This window comes from Brachyhypopomus gauderio, chromosome 8 (assembly GCF_052324685.1).
Source record: "Brachyhypopomus gauderio isolate BG-103 chromosome 8, BGAUD_0.2, whole genome shotgun sequence".
NCBI lineage: Eukaryota > Metazoa > Chordata > Actinopteri > Gymnotiformes > Hypopomidae > Brachyhypopomus > Brachyhypopomus gauderio.
The window spans coordinates 26,125,915-26,141,551 of record NC_135218.1 but is presented as its reverse complement, the minus strand read 5'-3'; the positions used below and the strand labels follow the sequence as shown (position 1 = coordinate 26,141,551).

General features: G+C 48.8%; 1 pseudogene across 1 annotated transcript; it reads left to right on the top strand.

The window, feature by feature from the left end:
* Positions 1-51: 51 nt before the first annotated feature.
* LOC143522253 (axin-2-like) lies at positions 52-10,440 on the top strand (annotated as a pseudogene). Its single transcript, XR_013132970.1, has 8 exons — positions 52-78; positions 1,671-1,810; positions 2,457-2,951; positions 4,169-4,345; positions 4,531-4,746; positions 5,013-5,132; positions 6,409-6,582; positions 8,838-10,440. The product of XR_013132970.1 is annotated as an axin-2-like (transcript).
* Positions 10,441-15,637: the final 5,197 nt, after the last annotated feature.

Below are 15,637 nucleotides of genomic sequence, written 5' to 3'. Positions count from 1 at the left end.
GCTTCTCGGCTGGCTAAACTCCCTGCCGACGGCCCTTTGATCAGGGGCTCAATGCAGGCAGCTTGTGTGGCGTCTATGGTGACAACCTCCAGTGGAGAACCCCCCCCCCCCCCCCCCCCCTCTGCTCCATGGTTTTGTCGCAGTAAACCTCCCCCACATTCTGCCCTACACTCCCCCCCCCCCCCCCCCCCCCCCGCCTCTGATCTCAGCAGGGTGTAGAGCTAAACAGGCTAGGAGAGTTTGGAGGGGTGTTTTTTGGGGGGGGGGGGGGTGGGTGAGGGGGTGTGTGTGGTTTGAAGAACCACAGATTATGATTTGAGTTTGGAGTTGAGTGTTTGGTGAGGTTGGAGGTTTCAGACTCAGAAAGCAGGCAGTATAGGCAAAACTATGTTGTTGTGTGTGTGTGTGTGTGTGTGTGTGTGTGTGTGTGTGTGTGTGTAAGTGCTTCCTCTCCCTCCTGCCTATTTTTTGCTAACCCCCTGATTGTAGACTTGGCGTGTTTTCTATCCGTGCACTGGGCCCCAGTCGCCGGCCCGCACAGCAGGCGTGAGTCTCTCGCCGGGAGCTTTTCTTCTTCTTTTCTTCTTCTCTTCTTCTTTTCTTCTTCTCCTGCACTTCATCCCCTTTTCTCATCCCTTCATCCTCGCGACAGAGAACAAGGGCTGTGCGCGAAAAAGAAAAAGGAAGGTTAAAAAAGAAAAAAAACAGGAAACGGATCCAAAGAAAACCTGACAAGTTGTCACAAGCGTTTTCAAAAGGCAGCTTGTGACCACTGTAGTATATGGAGGTGATCTATCTGGAGGACTCGATTACGCCTCCTCTCTGATCTGGGATGCACAGCTTCAGTAGCCCTGCACCCCCACACCCCCCACCCCCCCCCCACCTCCTCTCCTTCTATCCTCTCCTGCCCTTTTTCTCCTCTTCTTTTAAATTTGTCCCTCTGCTCCTCTTTTTCTGTCTATCTGGCTTTTATTCTGAGATTTAAAAGCCCCCCCCCCCCCCACACACACACACACACACACACACCCAAATCCCTCACCCCTCTCTTCTTGCGTGTGTTTGATGTTTGACAAGGGTTCTTTGAAGCTGGCTGACCTTCAGAGCCTCCACGCTGATGGCATGGGTGGTGTGTGTGTGTGTGTGTGTGTGTGTGTGTGAGTGTGTGAGTGTGTGAGTGGGTGTGTGTGTGTGAGTGTGTGGGTGTGTGGGTGTGTGAGTGTGTGTGGGTGTGTGGGTGTGTGGGTGTGTGAGTGTGTGAGTGTGTGTGTGTGTGTGTGTGTGTGTGTGTGTGTTGGTCCAGCTCTTGCCCAAGGCTGACAGTACTGTTGGCAGTTGGCATTAAAGGAGGAAGAGGAGAAGAGAGATGAAGGACATTTGAGGATTCAGGGTTAGAGTAAGGGCTTGGGATGGACGCACTGGACACACACACACACACACTCACTCACTCCAGCACATTATACTGTATATTGATTTCCCTCTGTAATCCCGGGATCTCCAGTTCAGTTCTCATGCAGGTCGTGTTCTCCACGTCACCCCTGACTCGGCCAAACCCACCAGACTCTCACGTCTCACGTGACCCCCCTGCCCCGCCCCCACCCCACTGCTAACGTTAAGCACTCGTCGCGAGCCCCGCCCACCGCTCACTCCCCCTCTCGCCCCCCCACCTGTAGCGGACCCAGCGGTTGCCGCGGAGATGGCCCCGGTGGAGCCGTCGACGTTTGCGGCTCAACTCATCGTCCGACTGGAGAAACTGAAACAGGAACGAGACACGCTGAGCTCTCTGGAGGAGAGACTACAACAGATACAGGAGGTGAGAACTCTCTCTCTCTCTCTCTCTCTCTCTCCTCCCTCTCTCTCTCTCTCTCTCTCTCTCTCTCTCTCTCTCTGGAGGAGAGACTACAACAGATACAGAGGTGAGAACTCTCTCTCTCTCTCTCCCCTCTCTCTCTCTCTCTCTCCTCTCTCTCTCTCCTCTCTCTCTCTCTCTCTGGAGGAGAGACTACAACAGATACAGGAGGCGAGAACTCTCTCTCTCTCTCTCTCTCTCTCTCTCTCTTCTGAGGGCTCTTCTTCCTCTAAGTGCTAAAGGATAATGCCTCTCAACCTTCTTAAACCATGTGACCCTCTGACCTTTGAACTGTGTGCCTCTTCGACCACTCGATTAGACTCTGGTCTTCAGTGACAGGTCATGTCTATAATAACAAAAGTCTGCGCTCTATATTTAAAAATAACCACAATTATAATGATAAAAATCTGTTGGTATTACACCAGCATAGCAAACGGAGTCAGTTGTCATTTGCATTCAGACACTAACAGGAGATGATGAGATGATGCGAGATGATGCTGTAGAGCTTCAGAGAAGAGAAAATCTACCATTCTCACTTTACCAACACGCAGTGTGAGGTTGAATAACACTCTGTGTGTGTGTGTGTGTGTGTGTGTGTGTGTGTGTGTAGGAAGATGAGCGAGATGAGAGTGAGTTACCAGGTGGAATTTCCCATCAGGCTCCTCTCTCCCATCAGGCCCCTCCCTCCCTCAGCCTCCTCCAATCCGGATACTGTGAAGAAGATCCACAAGCCATCCTGGATGAGCACCCTCTCCAGGGTCCTAAAGACCCCCGGATGCCAGTCCCCCGATGTGCCCGTCTACTCCCCACGCTCCCGCTCACCGGACCACCACCACCATCACCTCCACCACCGCCAGGGCGTTGGCCTCCACCCTCTTACCCAGCCTGGCCTGCTCCGTCCCGGGGAAGACGCTACTGGCGGGGGCCACGGCCCTGCACCAAGCACATCCATCACCACTACATCCACCACCACCACGGAGCTTCAGCTAAGAACAAGGAGGAGGTGGAGGCGAAGGCAGCCCAGCGAGTGTCTCAGTGTCTGGGCTCGGGGAGGTCCGGACTACTCCGTCCAGCGCTGCCACAGCCCAGCCGAGTTCATCCCAGGGTGAGTTCCCGCTACGGCTCATGTCGTTTGGAGTTTATCTGTCATTGTCTGGTATCAAAAGGAATTTACTGCCAGTTTTAGATTTTATGATCTTAGATCCTAGATCTTATGACTAAAATGGGACTAAAATCTATAAATTAATAACAAAAATTTCTAATGAAATTCCAGAAATTTCCAAGCAAAAAAGACAAAAGAGTTATGTGATGTGTTTGTGCATCATCATGGGTGTCAAACTTTTCACTTTTCTCAAATGAAGAATTGTACTTTCTGGCTTTCATGACAAGAGCACCTGAGAAATTGTATCAATTTGTAATTACACAGTGACCATAAACAAAACCCCACTCATACGCAGAGAACCCTAACCGTCACCCTAACCCCCTAACCCTTCACCCTAACCCCTCACTCTAACCCTAACCCCACACTCTAAACCTCTAACCCCTCACTCTAACCCCTAACCCCTCACTCTAACCCTAACCCTTCACTCTAACCCTAACCCCTCACTCTAACCCTAACCCCTCACTCTAACCCTAACCCTAACCCCTCACTCTAACCCTAACCCTAACCCCTCACTCTAACCCTAACCCCTCACCCTAACCCCTAACCCCTCACTCTAACCCTAACCCCTCACTCTAACCCTAACCCTTCACTCTAACCCTAACCCCTCACTCTAACCCCTAACCCCTCACTCTAACCCTAACCCCTAACTCTAACCCCTAACCCCTCACTCTAACCCTAATCCCTAACCCTTCACTCTAACCCTAACCCCTCACTCTAACCCTAACCCTAACCCCTCACTCTAACCCTAACCCCTCACTCTAACCCTAACCCCTCACTCTAACCCTAACCCCTAACCCCTCACTCTAACCCTAACCCCTCACTCTAACCCTAACCCCTAACCCCTCACTCTAACCCTAACCCCTCACTCTAACCCTAACCCCTCACTCTAACCCTAACCCCTAACCCCTCACTCTAACCCTAACCCCTCACTCTAACCCTAACCCCTAACCCCTCACTCTAACCCTAACCCCTCACTCTAACCCCTCACCCTAACCCCTAACCCCTCACTCTAACCCCAACCCCTCACTCTAACCCTAACCCCTCACTCTAACCCTAACCCCTCACTCTAACCCCAACCCCTCACTCTAACCCTAACCCCTAACCCTTCACTCTAACCCTTTTGGGTAAACTCTCTTCTCCACTGTCCTCATCTGGTCCAGGCGCACCAGCACGTTGTCCAGGCGTCCCAGTAAAGGCAGCGATGGAGCGAGTTCATGCCAGTCCAGCAGCGAGGGCTACGTCTCCCCCCTGCTGCCTTTAGATGGTACGGACCGCTCCCAGAACGTGTGGCAGTGGATCCTGGAGAGTGAGAGGCAGAGCAGGCCCAAACCACACGGGTAAGAGAGAGAGGGGGGGCCAACAACACAAAGCCTAGGTGGTACATATCACCTTCCTGATCTTTCTAGTCATGTGTGTAGGCACCTACGTTCTAATTAGCATTTGCAGTAAAATACGAAACCACTGGACCATCAGAAACATCTCCATGTCCCAGAACTGACCGACGTGTAACCTCACTCCCTAGTTCCCAAGGCCTGAAGAAGACCTACCCCGCCGAAGTGTCCTCTAAGACGCCCCTGTGGGGAGGTGGAGGAGTGGCTAACCACGCCCGCGGCCACCACCCAGGTCACCCCTTCGTGCAGGACCCAACTATGCCCCCGCTGCCTCCGCCCAACACCCTGACCCAGCTGGAGGAAGCCTGCCGGAGGCTGGAAGAGGCGTCCAGGCCCGTGAAGCAGAGGTAGACGCTGGAGTGCACAGGGAGCGCCATGACGCCCCTCTAGTGACATCATAGTGCCCGTCCATATATGGCAAATACGTTCATGACACAATGTGTTCTGGGAAATTACAATGATTCAGATATTCACATGGGTAAAACAGAGATATTCACACGGGTAAAACACATTGGTAACACAACTGCTTTAAGTTCAGAATAGGGGCTCTGTTTGTGTGTGTCCGTGTGTGTGTGACATATCCTCCTCTAACACACATCTCTTTCGTCCACAGGCACTCTGCCTCCTCCGGGCTGCAGAGAGAGAGAGGACACACACCTCCATTCATCTCCAACACCAGCTCCACCCTCAACAGCAGCTCCACCCTCACCAGCCCCGTCACACAGATGGACCAGTACGTTCCTTTTATATATTTATCTTTATTTCTGCAGACTTGCCAGTAAAGAACAAATAATTGGAAAGAACACTGGTTATTGTGTGCCCTGTGCATTGTGGGTAATGTTCTTTAAGGGGGGGATGTGTGCTTTCTGGATACATGAAGCCACACAAAGAGTCTTTGTGATTCAAGTGGGAGACAATAAATCTCGCCTTTTGGTTTTAACAAGCCCTGCAGTATTTTTGTCACCCATCTTGGTGTTCTGCAGTGTTGTTTGATGTTTGGCCACAGCCACCTGACAGCCAGCACACACACACGCACACACACACACACACACACGCACGCACGCACACACACACACACACACACACACACACACGCGCGCACACACACACACACACACACACACACACGCCTCTTCCGAGCTTTAATTGGCTGACCTTTAGCCGGCCAGCTGTCTCAGGGTGAACCATCACCATCTGAAGCTGCACTAACAAAGCCCTGGAAGTGAATGAAAAGCTTCACAACTCTTTTGGGGGTGCTCGCCCTTTTGCCACCCCCGTGACACATGTTGGTCCAGTCCGGCCCTCTGAGCCTGCCCATGCACCACTGTGCACAGGTTGAGCTGGACCATCAACCATGTGTGTGTGGTGGGGGGGGGGGGGGGGGGGGCTGACACAATGCCCCATCATCCATCAAAAGCAGCCAGCTCTGCGCTCCCCACCACAGCTCTGTGCAAGAGCTCGGGGGGCTCCGTGCTGCTGCCCCCGCGAGGGTTAATCACGGCCGACGCCAGAAACGCTCCCCGTGGCTTCTGCCTTCGAGCCGCTCGTTCTGGAGAGGTTTTCTCCAAACAGCTGACGCGGCGTTGAGTGATTTCTCTGCAAATTGAGAAAAAAACATGGTGAAGCTTAAGGGTTGCTGGTAACAAACAAGACCGTCTGAAGGATCTGGATCCTTCACGTCATCCGTGGGAGTCACGACATCTGACTTCCTGTGAAGCGTTATTAATGGATATTGGTACAGTGTTTAGGTTAAATATGAGACTGCAGTAAAACTAATACAACTCATACAAAATAATGTTTTCTTTGCAGTTTTAACATCCTGAAACCTCTGTGTAAAAGCTGTATACTCAAACTGTGGCGTGACCCAGACCTCGTGACCCAGACTTTGTGACCCAGACCTCGTGACCCAGACCTCGTGACCCAGACTTCGTGACCCAGACCTTGTGACCCAGTGCCAGCATCAGTCTTCATTCTGCTAACTGTTCTGGTGTTTGTGCGTCTCTTCCCAGGTGGAGGGAACCGCGGAAGCCGGGTGCCGGGACCTCCAGCGCCCCCTCTGGCTCGGAGCTGGTGGTCACGTATTTCTTCTGCGGCGAGGAGATCCCCTACCGTAGACTCATGAAGACTCACAGCCTCACGCTCGCACATTTCAAAGAACAACTCCGCAAGAAAGGAAACTACAGGTAGCCACGCCCACTTTGGGACTGTGCAGAAAGGATTCGGTCACATTCCCGTTATCCCATGATTCCCTGGTTCCCATCCTGCTCTCCCAATCCCCTCACAGGATGAGCGACGCCATTCTGGCCGTTCTTCCAAACACACGCATGTAGAACAACCGATCCATTATAAACAACAACCCCCCCCCCCCCCCCCCCCCCCCAGAGGGCATTAAACACATGTCGAGACAGGGGCTAAAAACTGTCCTTTGGTTGTACACTTTTCTCTAAATGTCTAAAACGACTTGGTCATTCAGATCTGATCGAGTCGTCCGCCTACAACCACAGCAGGTTCAGTCATTTTATCAATTTACAGTAATCTGTTGAGCGGTAATCCAGTCACTCACTAAGCGAGTGTCATTGGCCAGCCAGTGGATCTCCAGTGGATCTCCAGTGGATCATGAAGGTCCATCTCCTCTCATGAGTGTGTGGAGCTGGTTAATTCCAGCATGGCACCGGTTCCTATGAACCTACAGAACCCAACTGCCAGGGAATATTGATACCAGATGTGTCCATGAGCAACACACACACACACACTACGTTAAAGATATCACACACACACACACACACACACTACGTTAAAGATATCTCTCTCTCTCTCACACACACACACACTATGTTAAAGATATCTCACACACACACACACCATGGTTACACACACACACACAATCCTGTTACACTCAGTTTTTCAGTACCTTTTGTCTATCTGCTAACATGGAACGATTGTGTATGGTGAAAGACGGAATGTGTGAGTGTGTATGAGAGAGAGAGAGAGAGAGAGATGGAGAGAGCAAATACGCTTAAAGCATCTCACAAACTGAAAGAAATAAATAAGAAAGGAGGGAAGCCAGAGTTACACATGTGTGCGTTGTTAGTATGTTGTGTGTGTGTGTGTGTGTGTGTGTGTGCGTGTGTGTGTGTTATTTGTAGTTATGTGTACCTTGTTTGTGTGTTGTGTGCTGTGTGCCTTGTTTGTGTGTTGTGTGAGTTATTGTGTGTTGTGTGCCTTGTTTGCGTGTGTTATTTGTGTGTTGTGTGTGCGTTGTTTGTGTGTTGTGGTGTGTTGTGTGTGCGTTGTTTGTGTGTTGTTTGAGTTGTTTGTGTGTTGTGTGTGCGTTGTTTGTGTGTTGTCTGAGTTGTTTGTGTGTTGTGTGTGCGTTGTTTGTGTGTTGTGTGCGTTGTTTGTGTGTTGTGTGAGTTGTTTGTGTGTTGTGTGTGCGTTGTTTGTGTGTTGTGTGAGTTGTTTGTGTGTTGTGTGTGCGTTGTTTGTGTGTTGTGTGTGCGTTATTTGTGCATTGTTTGTGTGTTGTTTGTGCCAGTTACGCTGCCTTCACCCATAAACTCCAGCAGCCTGTGGGAGTCCAGAGCTCCACACATGGATCTAGTGTGGCGTTTTTCCATTACAAACCTAATCAAGTCCTCCCCACTGAACCGGGCTCATCAGATCATTAGGAGCTCGTCACAAAACGGGCCAGAACTGAATGCTCTGTGTGTGTGTGTGTGTGTGTGTGTGTGTGTGTGTGTGTGTGTGTGTGTGTGTGTGTGTGTGTGTGTGAGTGTGAGTGTGTGTGTGTGTGTGTGCGCGTGCACGCGAGCATGTGTGTGTGTGTGCGCGCGCGCGTGTGTGTGCGTGCGTGAGCGTGTGTGTGCGTGAGCGTGTGTGTGTGTTTGGAAGGGCTGGGGGGGTCAGCTGACTAGAGGTGGTATGTGACCTTCCACTGTTGGCACCCTTGAGGTCACGGCGAGAAGCTCCCTGGGTGTCAGCAAGCCAAGACCACCTCACATGTCCCTCCCCACCAATCAGAAAACAGCATTGTTCCAAATCCCTCAGTCTCAACACATTAGAGTCATCATAAAACTGGCGCTCATCAAACGTGTCGCTTTGGAGAATGTCAGGAATCTCTCTTTCTTTCACCACTTTATGGTGGACCTCCTCATCCATCCAGACAGTGAACGCTCCTTATCGTCCTGTAACTTTGTGAGGGAGTCTGTTAGTGTGTGTGTGGAGGTGGGTGTGTGTGTGAGAGAGAGAGAGGAAAACCCCCCGATGCATGTGTTAATGAAGGCTCCTTGTGCTCTGTGTGTGTGTGGAGGTGGGTGGAGGTATAGGTGGAGGTGTTTAGTAACAGGCCCCTGTTAGATGTGACATTGAGTTGATGTTGCATTAGTCTTCGGACTCTGGGACGCGCGTGTTAATGAAGGGTCCTTGTGCTCTCCTGCAGGTTCTACTTTAAGAAGGCCAGTGACGAGTTCGAGTGTGGTGCCGTGTTTGAGGAGATCTGGGAGGATGGAGCAGTGCTGCCCACCTACGAGGGCAGAATCCTGGGGAAAGTGGAACGCATGGACTGATGACGTGAAGCCCGCCGGGGGGGTCCACAGACGTCTGACCACCTCCCCCCGCACCCAGAAAGGCTAAAACCCTCTAATACGAGGCTGACCACGCAGAGAGACTTCTGTTTTTTTAAGCTACTTAGAGTTAATATATTTGAACAAGTCTGCCCAAGGTGTTTAGAAGCTATTGAAGGAACACTAGTAACCAATGAAGAAACACAGGAGGAGCAGAAGACCTTTTTTATTTAACCAATCAGCCTTAGAAACCTGAAAATTACGGCCTTCTGGGTAATGTAGTTTTTGAGTATTTGCTCGGAAAAAGAAAATCATTGAACATGCAGATGACTTCACTACAATGCAGCAATGCCCTCTGGTTGAGTTGAGAGGACCAGCTGCATAACGGAGCAGACACCATAACACCTACTTTGCATATTGATCTTCAGTCTGTGTTAAATCATCTATATGTGTGTATATACATACAGGCCTAAGTGTGTATATATACATGTATTCTTTAAAGAGTGTTTGTTATATATTTTTTTTATTAAGTATTTATTGAACTATACTGTCCCACTTTCCCCAACCCTGAAGTCCACAGAATGGACAAGCTGCTTCAGAACGTTGCTTCAGTTCCTTTCATCACCAGTGCAGCACCCACACGGCCCAGATCTTCAGTGTGGGCAGTGGACCATCACAGATGAGCTTCTGGAAGCTCACGCAGAACTCTGAATGTTCTTCTGCATTGAGGTCACGGGAACGAATCCTGTGTAAACTAAGTAACTACTTTGGGTTTTTTTTTTTTTTTTTAGAATGTTTTACGTCCATGCCGTTACCAGAGTTTGAGGTTAGCACTATGTTTCGATAGCCAGGGGTCTGCAGATCACCAGGTCTTCACTCCACTGTCATTCCATCCTGGCTGCTGTCAGACTGCTGACGGCCTTCATGCGCAGAAAGATCTTCTCCATTCTTGTGGTGCCTTTGTTTGTTGACCAGACATTTGCATCGACAGGAAAACGATTCCTCCTATTAAGAGATCAGGACTATAAGCTTTGCTGTCCAACAGGTGAAATGCTTATAGCTTATTGCTTTCTTTATATCCAGCCATGTCCAGGAGATGCATGCATTTCATTTCAATGAGTCAGATTCATACTATCTGGTCTTCTGTATGTTGTATATTGGAATGATCCATTGTGAACTGTAGGGGGGAGCACTAAAGTTTATTTGATATCAGTGCAGCACCTGTGCCTACATGGACCGTACCATGTGCTACCCTGTTTCAGGGTGTATTATTCCCTTGGTTTTCAGAAGGGTATTATGTTTAAAAACACTTTCTAAGCTTTTAATAATATCATTTACGTTATTGTTTTTGTTACTTCATTTTATTTGATCAAATCTGTAAATTATACATTATAAAAAGAGTTTTCATTTAAAGATTTTACTTTGATCTATAATTATTGTAATTATGAAAAAGATGTAGCCTTTTATTAAAGTTTTATATTTTTCAAAAAAAAAATTCTGCTCTTAATTAATTCACCTCTAAAACGAAAATGACATTTTTTATGAGGCAATATTATCTATATATATATAAAATATCCATGTTTAGCCTACAACACAAGATTGTTTTTTGATGAGCTGATTTCTCTGGTAAGTTTAACGGTTGCTATCTCTCACGCGCTCTCTGAGTCTGTCTGTCGTTCTCTTGGTTACGTTGAGCAGTACTTGACGTTTAGCGTGGTTTTGGCCGTCACAAACGGGCCTCGTGTGTGTGCTTCTCTCTCTCTCTCTCTCTCTCTCTCTCTCTCTCTCTCTCTCTCTCTCTCTCTCTCTCTCTCTCTCTCTCTCTCTCCCACGTCTTCTGGGAGCCGTGGGGCTATTGTGCTCTGAGCCTTTGTAGATTTGCAGCAAGTCCTTAAATCAGGCCTTTCATCCCACCGCTCCCATTAGCATATTTAATTGCCAGGTAAAATCATTTGTTTACAATCCGTTTAATTATTTGATTGTACAGTAACCGTGAGGAACAAAAAGAAAGGGTGGGGGTTGGGGGTGGGGGGGCGTTAGAGAAAGGAGAAGCTGTCCTTTGCCAGAACGCACATCAAAGCAGAGCCTTGATGTGGATGTTGAATGGGCATTAACGGATTCTGAAGGCAAGAGATTGCACGGGGAAAGAAAAAGAATAGAAAAAAAATTAAACCCCTCTCTCATAATCCCGCCAGCGATCTCAGCAAATGCATAAACATGGGAACCTGCCAGAGAGGGGGGGGGGGGGGGGGAGCTGAGTTCAAAAGATCTGGAGAGTTTTGTTAAGTTTAGATTAGAAACACTGGCAAGGCTATTCCCGCCTCTTGAAATCATTGTTAATGAAAAGTGAATTGTTCACATGTTCCAGATCAACCTCAGTAAGTGAATTTTTTTTTCCATTCAATCCGCCTCGTTTAGATGGAGCCAGGGTACTTAGCATGCAATTACGACAGATGGGCTCGGTGTGTTAGCCCACAGCTACAGCGGCCCAGTTCTCTAAACACTAGCAAATGGACCAGCCTTGAGGTGACTTCCAAAAACAGGTGAGGGCAAATATTCATATTTGCGTGCGGAAAAACCCGAAGAAAGCACGTGAGGTTTGTTAGGGCGTCGACTGCAGCACCCCAGGAATGAAATGATGGTTTGTGTAATCATGTAAAAGTTCCACCCTTTGGTATGAATCACCTCTTTTCTCTCTGTATGCTGTCCTGTGCTTATTAGCATGTTCAGGACATTTGCCAGGTGTGTTACTCCCCTTCAGGTGTAGGAGTTGAGGTGACGTCCTTAGCTCCGATTTACTGTATGTGGCCAATTATTTGTGAAGAAGAAAGACCAACTTCAGATCTAAGGGTGCAACAGGAAAACACCAATCTTAAATCAGCTGTGGACCTCAAACCAACTTTGAATCACTGTTGGGTCCAGAACTGAATTTGTATGCAAAAAATCTCTCATGTCTACATGAATGTTAAAAAGGCTGTTCCAGGATCAGGCTTTGCCTTTTTAATCCTAATTTAATCCCACAAACAGGAGCGTGCCAGTCAGAGCTGCTACTCTAGATTGGGATGCTGGATAAAATGAGGTGAACACAGTAAGTTCCACCTTAACAAACAGAGAAGGGGATCATGTTATTTAGACTGGATCTGGTCACATCAAACCCTGATTCCCTGATTCCCTGATTCCCTGATTCCCATCCTGAAGACCAGGGAGTTCTGGACCAACATTCAGTTTATATTACATTTCATTTTCCATAAATGAAACATCTTCGCCTTTCTCTTTTCAATGCTCCTCTGTCTTCCCAAGCCAAATGTGGAAGGGGTGGTAATTCTTTATTTACACAGACCTGCCCCCCCCCCCCCCCTCAGTCCTTGGGCGGGTTGGTCACTTTTGCCTTAACCACTGTAAACAACGGGGACGGTTTCTCTGGCCGGAGACATGTTTACCAAAGTAGAGCCACAAACATTTTTAGCTGACTCTTTTTGTTTGGTAACCACGGCGTCCTCTGATCTTGGTATTATTGGATGTTCCCCTGTGGTCGGTGTGGGTTCTACTCTCTTCGCCATTGTTCTCAAAGCGACATGGATTCAGAGAATTGCGTTGTCGGCGCGGAGATCCGATAACACGGATTTTTTGCTACGCAGAAAGTCCCGCATACCAGTCAGAGCCGCAGCAGAGAGCAGTTCTGTCACCGGATGGACGGGCCTGCCTCGAGTGACGTGCTTCTGTGTTCAAAGTCTCAGTTATAAGGCTTTACTGTAAGTGGGAGGCTAGTTTGAAGGATGGCAACATCAAAAAAAAAAAGACAAAACACCAAAAACTCTCAGCAATATCGATGCTGTTCATACACACCAGACAGATTCTGGGGGTGGACGTGTTGCTGTTTCAGCATTTTCTGACCAGGACTTTAAACTTCAAAGGGAATTTATTCCTGTTTTGTCCGCTTGCTGTTTGAGTCAAGAAGCTACTTTTTTGCATGTCCTCCCGTGCACCCCGTCAAATGAAAAGCATGATATAGAGGAAACTTCGCCCCAAGCCAAGTATAACTTTCCAGAACACAAAAGCAGTTGCCTATTTTTCAAATTCCCAGCTTTGATGTGGTGTGCGCGGAGCCTCCCCATCTGAAAACCGCACCTTTCTGGATTGCAGGCTTGCTGTGGGCTGTTCATGAGACATGTTCCTTGATATATTAGTCACTAAACTCAATCTGTGCTCGCCACAACACCAATACTGAGCAGGGGACCAAATTTCCCCTTCAAATGGCAGCACATGGGTGTTACTGGATGGCAGATTTGTCCGAGAAACTGCTCCCCTGTTTCAAGGTTCTCTGGGTATTGCATGTTCCTTGTGTGACGGTGTCGTGTTCGGGGGGGTCTGTGGTCTTACCGCTCCTGCTCTGGTTTAAAGCCATAAGCTACTCAGCAATGTGCAAGCACACACACACACACACACACACACACACACACACACACACACACACACACGTACATCCAAGCCCACATACTAGTGGGTTTATCTCACTTCATAACCAACCTGCTTTTCTGTCCTATCATTGTGTGACTTCTTAAAGATAGAGAAGAATTTGGAGCTGTTGGTGGATTCAGACGTCTTCATGAACACAAGGGCACTGTGGAACTTCTTGTTGCCTCCTGGATGGGTCAGGCCTTCATGCCGTGGTCCTCCATACGAGTGCCAGCGGCCCCTCACACTCCACATATAGTCGGACCGCTAACAGTTCTACCTATCAGCTAGTAATCAGGCTCTATGGTGTCTTGGCAATGTGTTGTAGACCACAGAAAACACAACAATGCACAGAACATGGAACCAGAACACAGTGAACTTCAATTTCAAAACCATCACTTAGTGATCTTACGTTCTCTGCCTGATCTTGCCCCATTTAACCTGTGAGGTTTAGAGGAAAGCAAAGTCAACACAGGTGTTGCACAAACCCCAAACACAGGCAAACGTCGCTGTGTAGTCAGATGTTCGGAGCTCGCAATTAAATTAGACTCAACCTAAACTGGCTCTAATAGGTCAAATTAAACAGCAGGTAATCACACTGCTGAAACGGTTCATTGAGAAAACGCTTAAACGAAAGCTTAGCAAGCCCTTGAGTTCATAGCTCCAAAAATCTCCCCCGCGCACCTGGGCCTGAGATCAGTACTGCGTTCCCAGCATTGACTCTGAGCAGCACTGGAGCAAAAGCACACCCATACCTCACCATCGTGTTTTCCCGCGCTCACACCTGTTTGAGATTGGGCCTGGCTGTAAATCCCAGCTGTGCACCATTTCGTCCAACACCCACACCGCCAAAGCTGCATCGAAAGCCAAGTGATTCAGCAGACGAATAAAACATCTCGCCCACACCGGCCGCGTTTTAATGATGGGAAGGACGCCACTGTATACAGAAGCGAGTGCAGACGCAGACACGATGGTAGAGACGGAATGTGAAGGAGGGGGAAACGTTCACAACCTGAGCCCGAGGAACAGTTAGTCAGCCAAACATCAGAAATCAGCCACGCTGCGATTAAACGGGTGGAAAATTCCGGGCCACGCTGATCTGTTGCATTTCATCTAGAGATGTGACAGCCAACATGATCATTATTGCTCCTATAGTGTGCTGTATACTATACATACATAAGAACTGCTCTGTAAGAAGAGAAAATGAGGAGACTGAACTCTGTATTTCGGACTTTTCACACTGACATCGTTTACACTGACATTTTGCCATGGAAGGAGTTGGTTCCTTCCGTAAGGAGTTTACGGAGAGGGCCTGCTATCTTAGGAGAGGGAAGTGTCGCTGTTTTTGTCAACCCCACTGCCTTTCAACAGGCCAGTTCAACAATGTGGGTGTTTCTGTGGCACCCTCATGTGGCTGGATGGCTTTGCGTCAGTGGAGATGAAAGCTGTTTGGGCCCAGTGGACTGTTTACAACCCTGTCAGGTTCTGAAACGGCCCGGGCTACGGGAGAGAGGGAGAACAGGAAGCTTCCATTCACACGTTTGAGACATGCCACATGTGGCTCTAGGGTTCTCCATGATGCTTATGGAAAAATAGGCTATTCTCTGATGGGGGCAAAGAGAGAGGGAGAGAGAGGGAGGGAGAGAAAGAGAGAGGGAGGGATGGAGAGAGCGAGAGAGACAGAGAGAGACAGAGAGAATCATATGGTTCTGGTTTGGTGGTATGATTAGATGCAGGCCTGCTTTTTCTCTCTGACAAACAGGAAACAAACACTCATAACTGCATAACTGTCCTCAGATGCGTGTGTGCTGGAATATGAACTAGTGGAGCACAGAGACGGAGCTTTTCTCTCCCTGTGGCTCACCAGGCTTCCTGCACAGCCTTGTTCTGGGTTCCCCTCACCAGCGTGAAGTCACAGTATTTTCCCTCCTCGTCTGTGAAGACTGACTGCTATGATTACCTAGTCGCCTATGAAGCAGAGCGGGGTGCCTCCAGCATCACTGACACCAGAGCAGCGCCGTGTTCAGTTTGCACTCGCACTGCTGTGAAGAAAACACATCAACGTTTGGGTGAATACTGCACCGGCAAAGGACAGGACAAGGACAGGACAAGGACAGGACAGGACAGGACAGGACAGGACAAGGGCAGGACAAGGACAAGGACAGGATGAGTGATAAACTGCATTTTCCGTTTTTTTCTTCTTTCACCCACAACTCTACAT